Here is a 9,645-nt window from a genome sequence, read left to right as displayed (position 1 = left end):
CCAATTTGAAAAATTCTTTGAATCAACGAAAATTACTTGTCACATATCCTCTATTATCTATGTATCTAAGCGTCAAAGTATCTATTAATCTGTGCACCAGCCACTAGCACCGTCAACCGTCAACGTCAATCAATTTGAACTTTCATTTCATTAGTCGTCTCCAGGCCCTCCCAACCGTAGAATAAAAAATGAGAATCCTCCATCCTTTACTAACAAAAGAGAGAGATATCTCCATCCTTCTCCTTGTTATGGGCTGTAGTAGGTGGTGGCCATGCCTATCTCTTTCACCTGTACACTTAAATAAACTTGCACACTGTTACAATTCTAAGTATCGAAGAACTGATGTGATTGGTCAAATTTACACAAAGAAAAATAATAGCTTCTATGAATGAAAGAGAAATGTGTTTATACCACGTGTGTAAGATTGTTTTGAATTTGTTGAATTGTTGCCTCGTGCCTGCGCCGCCATTGTAATTTTACTGCGAAAGATTGGTTTTGACTTTTCAATAATTGAAATCATTGAAATTGTGATTGAAATTCGCATGAGCGCCGCTGGAATTACTAATAATAAGGATAAATCTTTCTTGTTAATTAATTATCTTGACTATTTAAATAAATTTTTCGTGCTTGATTATTCGTGCGTGATTCGTGCTTGGTTATTGATAAAAGTAATTTTGTTTTACATTAAAAATGAGGCAATGTGTTATTCCCAAGTGTAAAACGCGATCAAATTACGTGCTGTACCTTTTACTGATAGTGACAACACTAGATGGGAGGCATGGTTCATCAATTGTCCAATATTACGGAAATATACTCGTAGGCAGTTAGAAAACGTTAAAATTTGTGAAAACCACTTTCTACCCAGGTATGTAATTATCATAGATCGACAAAGGATGCTATTCCTACTTTAAATTTAGAAATTACACTATCTACTCCTAATCAACCCCTTCAATCTGATCCAAATACTATTTCACCACCATCACCATGTTTAAAAATTTCTAGATTTTTTTTCCATTCATTGTAATGAATTCCTGTACAATAGTTGACCATATTCCATCTACTTTTACATTACATACAAACAGACATCTTCAAACCCATTAAATTTCAGAGAGTCAGTCTGACAGTGGTAAAGAACAGTTTTCAATATTGTCTCCGGTCAATATTATTGAAAATTCCAATTTACAAACTGATGTTGAGTCTACTTTACAGACTTCAACTGTGAGTCATGCTGATTCCATACCTGCTAATTGTGAGTCTGCTTTAGAAAACATACCAGTGCATGTTATGTCATATAACAGACTCAAGTCATGTAGAAAGCTAGATTTTGTTCATAGAGTTCCGGAAGATAAGTTTGAAACTCTTCGTAAGAAAAATTCACGTCAAGCTAATAATAATCATTAAAGAAACAACTAAAAAATAAAACTCAACTTAACAGATTAAAGGCTAAATATCAATATTTAAATTAAAACTTTTTGTATCAAAGTATCCCCTGTTAAGTCATTTTGAAAAGGTATTAGTAGACTCACAATTAAGATTATCTGGTGTTAAATTCAGAGGTGCTAAATATATCTTCCAATGATGAAAAAATTTTTGCACTTTCCTTATCTAAAATTAGTCCAAAATGTTATACTTTCATACAGGTGTTATTCAAGGTTTTGAGGATATAGGAGGTGGTGTCAGAACAAATAATGTTGCTGATTAAGTTTTAGTTTTTATGCTGTGTGGGATATTTTCTTCTTGGAAACTACCTTTAGCTTTTTATTTTGCCCAAGATGGAATTAAAACTTTAAATTTAAAAAATATTAAATCGGGATATGGGGTGAGATGTACTGTCTCAGATCAAGGGTCTGCTAATGTTGCAGCAATAAATTCATTAATATCTGAGATTTACTTATTAACCGTAATAATAGTAATGATCCTGATAATGTCTTTTATTATATTTATAATAATAATAAAATATATCACATGTATGATGTACCACATTTATTAAAATGTTTTCGAAACAATTTTCAGAAAAAAGACCTACTTATTGGTAATCAACGTGCACAGTGGTCCATCATTGAGGAGCTCTATGCTACAGATGGTGAAGCCGGACGTGCAAGAACCACAACCCTGACGGATAAACACATTAGACCAACTTCTTATGACAAGATGAAGGCAAGTTGTTTTAATCCCTTTTTAATACCTTTAAACTAGCATTCCTTGTGTATATACAAGCTGAATCTCTGAAAAAGTTCCAACAATTTAAATGAAATTTAATATGCAGGGGTTTCGGAGGTTTACTGTTAGTAGGTGCGCCAAAAAAAATTTGAACAAAGCTCACAGAGATATTCATATAATGCACAAGTATGAGACAAATATTTTAGCATTCCATGGATTCATGGTGATCCTCTCTCACCTTCTATGGTGTACAGATACAGACTAACTACATAGCCATTTTTAGTCAATTCATTTGTTATACTACAGCCTTTCTTAATGAGTACTGTTTACCAACAAATAAATTAGAAATGAAGGTAGATAACACATGTCTTTTTATAACTTATTTATTTTAAATTATGTATGGTTTGTTTATAAAATGTTATATAAAATATATTTACCATATCTGATTGTTCTATGGTAATTAATCAAATTTATTTTCATTAATTTAAGAGCAAGTTAATTATAATTATTACTAGCGGACACCCGCAACTTCGTCCGTGTGAAAATCGAAACACACTTTCAACCCTTTCGCCACTTCTATGTATATTTTCATATGTTTTATATCACACCATCACACTTCACGAAGATTTTGTGTGTAAGTGTGTAAGTATGTTGTTGTATGATGATGAAGATTAAGGACAGTTAATGGAATTCCTCAACAGTTTTAAGTAGCTACTTTGTGATTAGGTTTGATTAATTTGTATTGATGAGGAGTTTTCACCTAGATGGGTTGTGACTGTCATTAGGGGTCTGGTTAGGAATACGAAAGACACTTAACGGAACTCTTCAATGATTTACAGTAGCTACCTTTTGTTAGGAATTTAAGTTGTGTAATCATGTCATCTCTTTTTATTTTTATTTATTTATTTTATAACAATATTTATATTAGATATAATAACATCACCATTAGGTAATGACCAGGATTTCTCTCTGGGGCACGCAGGTCTGAGTCTGACACCACCAAGTGTCTCCTGCTACTAAAATTTCTCTTAACAAGTTCAGTGCCACATCACACGACGTCGCGTGAAACGGCCTTTTACGCTGAGGCCGGTAACGCGACGTCGCGTGGTGATGACTAACAATCTTGTACGAGCTATAGAACATCAGCTGTATCATATTGGCTTTTAGTATTTATTCGGCCACTAAAGGAAGAAATGAACTTTTGACTAGTAGGCGTGGCTTGCTGATCTTGTTTTTCTTTTGTTTGCTTTTGCTAGTTCTGCATTGAGCAGCCGCGAGGTCAAGGTACATTTTTAATTTACCAATGAAATTTTATAATTCAAGTTACCAATATATTATGATTTTTATAAATAACTAACGGACCCCCGCGACTTCTTTCCGCGTGAAAAGCGATGTAAACTTTCAATCCCTATTTCACAACCTTCTATATATATTTTTGCAAGTTTATTAAAGTATAATAAATAGTCCACTAATTTTACTTAAGTTTCATTTGAATTCATTCAGTAGTTTTAGCGTGGTGCGCGGTAGACAGACAGACAAAAAATAACAAAAAAGTGTTTTGGGCCTCAGTATCGATCATATTAGGGGTTAAAGTATGAAATTGCCGATCTGTACTGAAAATCTAAATTGTTTATTTTTTAATTTTTAACAAATTTATTTAATCAAAATAGTTGCCATTATTATCTATACATTGCTGCCATCTAATGGGAAGGTCATTAATGCCTTTGCGATAGAACTCAGACGATCTAGACTGCAAAAACTGTGTGTAAGCATTTTGTACTGCCTCCTGGGAAGAAAACTTCTTGTCACGTAGATAATTGTCCAAATCACGAAAAAAATGGTAGTCCGTTGGAGCAAAGTCTGGTGAATACGGAGGATGACGAATAGTTTCTAACTGCAGTTCCTGAAGGGTTAAAATGGTTTCTCGTGCTGTGTGAGGTCTCGCGTTGTCGTGGAGCAATAATGGTGAAGATCGATTCATGAGTCGGGGCTGTTTAACTGCTAGTTTTGTCAACATGGTTCGGAGTTCGGCACAATAGACATCTGCTGTTATTGCTTGACCAGATCGGAGAAAACTATAGTGAATGTCACCATGCTGAGACCACCAAACAGTTACCATTACCTTTTTATTGGTAAGATTTGCTTTAGGACACATATGAGGGGGAAACAGCGGGGCGTCTTTTAGCGGCATTTTTGCGTCTTTGCTGAAATTTTGTATTATCTTCGAAACTATATGACTAATTAACATACTGTAAAAGGCAAATCTTATCTCTATAATATCCTCTTGATTATTAGGTAATTAATTTTGATAAGGATTTAAGTTTACTTGTGTAAATAATAATGAATTTTATAGTTATAGTAAATTAAAATTTTTTGTATGTCATTAGGTAATAGAGTATGAAACGCTGTCAAACTTGATATTCGTGTTTCTATACCTACTAAAATTGTCAGTTCACCAGAAAACATGTTGAAGTACGTCATTTTATTTGGACGGTGTTAAGCTGTTATGTATCAAGCCACAAAATGTGTATAAATTTTTTTTCATTATATTTCCTTTCTAACAAAACAAAATTATCAAAACGGACTGCTCAGGATTGTGATGTTTGGAAGTCCCTACAAAAGGCCTATGTCCTACAGTGGACGTCCATCGGCTGATATGATGATGACGATGATGATAAATTTGGAAAAAAATCCAACTCTATGGTTAGGAAAACAGGGGATGATTGAGTGTATACCCATTCATTGTAAAGTAAAACTACGCAGAACTTACTTATAGTGAAGTAGATTTTGATTTTTGATTTGGCTAGGCATTTCACCCAAGCACATAAAACGCGCTGCCTTGGCCCACGCGCCTAATTATACCCCGGCCTTCGGCCAGGGGTTTGTGGTAGGGCCTCCGACCGTGGCCACCGCATTATACCCAAGCACATAAAAAGCGCAAAATCCGGCCGCGCACCGAATAGCTCAAAGCAAAAGCGGGACCGGAGCGAAAAAATAGCTCACAACGCGTTCTGGTTACAATAAAACATCAAATGTCGGTCTGTCTGTCTGTGTGTATGTTCGTTATAGAAACAAAAACTGCTCAACGGATTTTAACGAAACTTGGTACAATTATTCTTCATACTCCTGGATATAGTATACTTTTCATCACACTACGATCAATAGGAGCAGAGTAGTGAAGGGTAAACGTATGTAGGGAAAACGGGAGTAGTTACTCCCGTTTTCGTAAGAAGAGGTTTAAGGGCGGACGAAGTCGCGGCCATCCGCTAGTCTTCTAAAATAGTAGATTGTTATACAAGGGGCTAAAAAGACCCATTATGTAGGAGGTATTTTTAGGCCTAAATAGAAACCGAGTTTATAATCGGTTTAGCCCCATGTGTTACACTCTGCTTTTCACTACGATTGCGAGAAAATAAAATAGTTTAGAACATGTTCAATGATTTATTTTAATTGAAAATTAAATGTAAAAAGTCTACAATTTTGGATATTAAGGACAATGCTTTTACCCGGTAACATAATTTCCGACTACTGTGAAGATGAATAATGAGTATGTGAGGTAAACGTGGGAGATAATAGTTTAAAAAACTCCTTTCGTAAGTGAATTCATTCGTTGTTGTTTTCTCCACTTATTAAATTTTTCGTAGGTATTCGCAGGTATCGTAGGAAAGTATTTAAGTAAATGCGTTTCGACTTTGATGGTAACAGATTGAAGATTTCATCCATCTCCAAATTAAGATCACCATTCTCACTAGATGAAAACAACAATAACAATTATTGTTGAAAAATATGTAAGTTACGGTCACAAATTTACAATGAATTTCTGTAAAAAATCAAGTGTGTATTATTGTTTTTTAAATTCCCGCTTTTTAATTTTATTTTTTTCACATGAGAAAAAGGCAAAGGTATTACACCGTAAAGGATGTCCCATGTCTTCAAATCTCGCTATATTCGCAACTCAATAAAAATGAAATAAAAAAATAAACGCATTCCACAGACAAGAACGGTGCATTTTATTCCAATTTAAAGTTTTTTATTTATTTTTCAAAACAATCGGGGCCTTACCTATAATGATTCTATTTTCGAATAAAACCTCCTCTGTTTTATAGTAGGCTAGTACTTAGCTAGTACTCGTAACAGACAAGAATTAAAAAAACAAAATTACTTTAGCCCCTAGAGGCTAATATGCTTGTATAGCCCCGCTGTGGAGTGGTAATATGACAGTGTTTTTGAGCAAGAGTAGTGAAAAATACTTTATTAAAGTTTATTTTTTACTAATAGTAATGTGGCAATACGTTAAAAACACGAATCACGCGTCTTCGCGTGATGAATATATATTTAAAAATGTATTATTTTACCGAAGATTCAATATAAAAGTATTATTAGAACAAAAAAATGCAAATTAACGGCTTTTTAAGCAACTTAAAAAAAAGGAGGAGGTTCTCAATTCGACACTTGTTTTTTCTTAACCAATTTTAAAAATTCTTTTTTTGTTAAAAGATTATAGTTCCAGATTGGTTCCATTAAATTTTTATGACAATCGGTTCAGTAATTTTGTGTTGAAATGAAAATAAGGAATTTTCCCGTACTGTGGCGCTTTCGTTCACTATGCTAGGACACACTAAAGACAGAAAAATAAAATCTTTGTAACAAAAAACTTTAACCGACTAAAAATGAAAAGGGAAAAATAACATCGTATGTACTACCTTCAGAGGGACTAGTGGCAGTTTGATACTGTGCCGGTCGCGTTAGCGTAAATGCGAATTTATGAGGAATTGAAACAGCGCCATCTATAGCTACTACTGCACTGTTTCAATTCCATATAAATTAGCATTTACGTTATCATTTTGAAGGCAGTACCAACACAGTAATTCAGTAACTTAAGCCGATTAAATCATATCAATCAAGTTTTAGGATTTAAAAGAAACGGCTTTGATTATTATGTCACTCACTTGCCACCGCCTTCAAAATAATCTGAAGGTAGCACATACTATGTTATTTTTCGCTTTTAAGTTTTTTTTTTTGTTATTTTGAAGTCGTTTTGTTAAAAAGATTTTATTAATGTTGGCCATTTAGGTAATTCCAAGATTTTGGTTTGGCAATGAGACAGAATTTGAACCTAGTACCTCGTGATCCGCACGGGCTAAGCACTGGACCAACGAGACAATAACTATTATGTTATTCATACTATTGTACAGTGTTAAATGTTCAATTTTTAACCAAATTTCATTTTACATTACAGGTCAACCAATGCAGAAGTATTCAGCAACACAGTCTACACCTCTCTATCGATGCATTTGAAGACATGCGAACGATTTAGAATGGACCATAATTATAGTGTCCCACCTATTAACATTGAAAATGGCTTATTCACTGCTGAAATAATATTATTCATGAACAATTTGTTTGATAGCCTTAATGGTGGTGGTCATAAAAGTACCAGTTTACGTAATGCTTTATCTTTAGAATCAGATCACTTTCAGTTTTGGAATGAAGCAGTGAAAAAACTACAATCAATGAAATTTGATGCTACAGGCTCAAGAAAAATGAGGCCAATTTCATTACGTAACTTTTGTCACGATATAAAAACCGTAAAGATTTTAAAAACATTTCAGGCGTTAACTTCTTGAGTCTTCAGCAATTAAACCAGGATCCCCTGGATTTTTTTTCACAAATCAGAGGTAATGGTGGCTCTAATACACACCCAGATTGTCACAATTTTATTTCGTCATTTAAGACATTGTTAATTAATGATATGACATCTGATAGTTCTATATATGCAAATTGTTCTCGCGATAAAGATAAAATGCTCGGTTCTCTCAGGAGTTTAATTAATAGACCAAAAATAGATATTCAATATATTGATTACACATCACAACATCAAAATTTAGATTTCATAGATACTTGTATTCCTTCCGAAAATGTTTTTCAAACTCAAGCTGTGTTTTTGCAGGTGCAATTTGCAGATATTTATTTCCAAAACTAGATAGTGCAGACTGCCAAAGTTGTAAAAATGCACTATTGTCTGATGTAAATGAACCATTTCACTCTTTAATTGAATCCAGAGAATATAATGCAAGTACCAGAATTTTTTATCATCCGTCTCGTAATCTTATGAGTCTTGTATGACAATGTATTTATTTAATTGAAGAAATATAGCCAAAAATTTGTAACGTTTACATTTACACAGATTTAATTAACGTATTTAAAAATCGGCTCGATACTTCTTTCTTATCTTGTGACAAGCATAAATTGTATTTTTTTAACGCTTTTTGGTTGTTTGTCATTAGAATGCATGTCAGACAATTGTGTATTAATTTTAATAGGAAGATGCACAATGTAGATACTAGAAAGAAAGGAAAGGAAATGGAAGATATGCTTAAAAATAAAGTAAGTTAAGGTGCTAGCTATAGATCTACACACCACCAAAGTCAGTATTTTTTTCATACCGTATGTTTATATTCATATTTTCTTAACTTGGAATTTAAATTAAAGATTATTTTTCATGCTATTTATCAGTCTTTCAAATTTCCATTTTGAATTCTTTCAAACTATTACTTTTGTAAGAGTAAGTTATTAGGTATTTGTATTCTATTATTGTATTTATATTTTTGTTAGACTATTATTATAGATTTTTGTTTGTTAAGAGTTAACTCAAAAACTTACACTACTGATTTTAGAAATCCACTCTTTACTAGAATGCTACATCTGTAACATATACAGGGTGCTCGGGAGTATTTCCCATAACTTCAAGGTGTCGACGAGTCCACATAAAGGAACCGAACTGCATAACTAATATTTTTTTTAACTAATAAATAAAATCTTGTTATGTCTTCAAACATTAAAATACGTAAAACTTGGCTACGTCATAATTATAAATATGTATTATTGTATTATGTACGTCATTATATAAATTTATTATGTATTAATTTTCGTTAAAGAGTAACCCCAGAGTTATAGGAAATACTGCCAAGCACCCATTATAATCAAAACTACTATTCCGGTAAAACCATGGTCAAGTCTGCTAGTAATATACATATAATTAAGTATAAGTCCTAACAAATCTGTGCCTCCTGTGATATCCTGTCCTTTTTGTACTTTTAATTAGAAATCTTGCTCTTTGTATTACATTCTAATGTATATTGTAAAAAAATTGCTAAATTTGTAAAAAAAATGTTTAATACTGAAACTAGTAATTTACAAGGTCAAGTAAAAAAATAAATAGTAAAGAACTAAGAATATTATGTTGATTCTGTTACACTGTTCTGTCTCAAATTTATTTGTTTATTGAATCCTCATAATGTTATAGAAAAACAATATGTAAGTGATTTTCCACCAGCCTAAAATTTGCATGTACACAATATTTGTAATTTTGGGGATTTTGAATGATAATTACAATTGCAAATAATGTTTTTTTTTAAAGAGCAACCACTGAGTTTCTTGCCGGCTCTTAGTAGAATCTGCCTTCCGAACCGGTGGTAGAGCCAC

General features: G+C 32.9%; 1 long non-coding RNA gene across 1 annotated transcript; it reads left to right on the top strand.

The window, feature by feature from the left end:
* Positions 1-451: 451 nt before the first annotated feature.
* LOC128198829 (uncharacterized) lies at positions 452-2,156 on the top strand. Its single transcript, XR_008251534.1, has 2 exons — positions 452-865; positions 2,014-2,156. It is a non-coding gene; the product is annotated as an uncharacterized LOC128198829 (long non-coding RNA).
* Positions 2,157-9,645: the final 7,489 nt, after the last annotated feature.

The sequence above is a fragment of the Bicyclus anynana genome, chromosome 16 (genome assembly GCF_947172395.1).
Source record: "Bicyclus anynana chromosome 16, ilBicAnyn1.1, whole genome shotgun sequence".
Taxonomy (NCBI): domain Eukaryota; kingdom Metazoa; phylum Arthropoda; class Insecta; order Lepidoptera; family Nymphalidae; genus Bicyclus; species Bicyclus anynana.
Note: the sequence above shows the minus strand (reverse complement) of the source record. Positions and strands in the feature narration are given on the sequence as shown.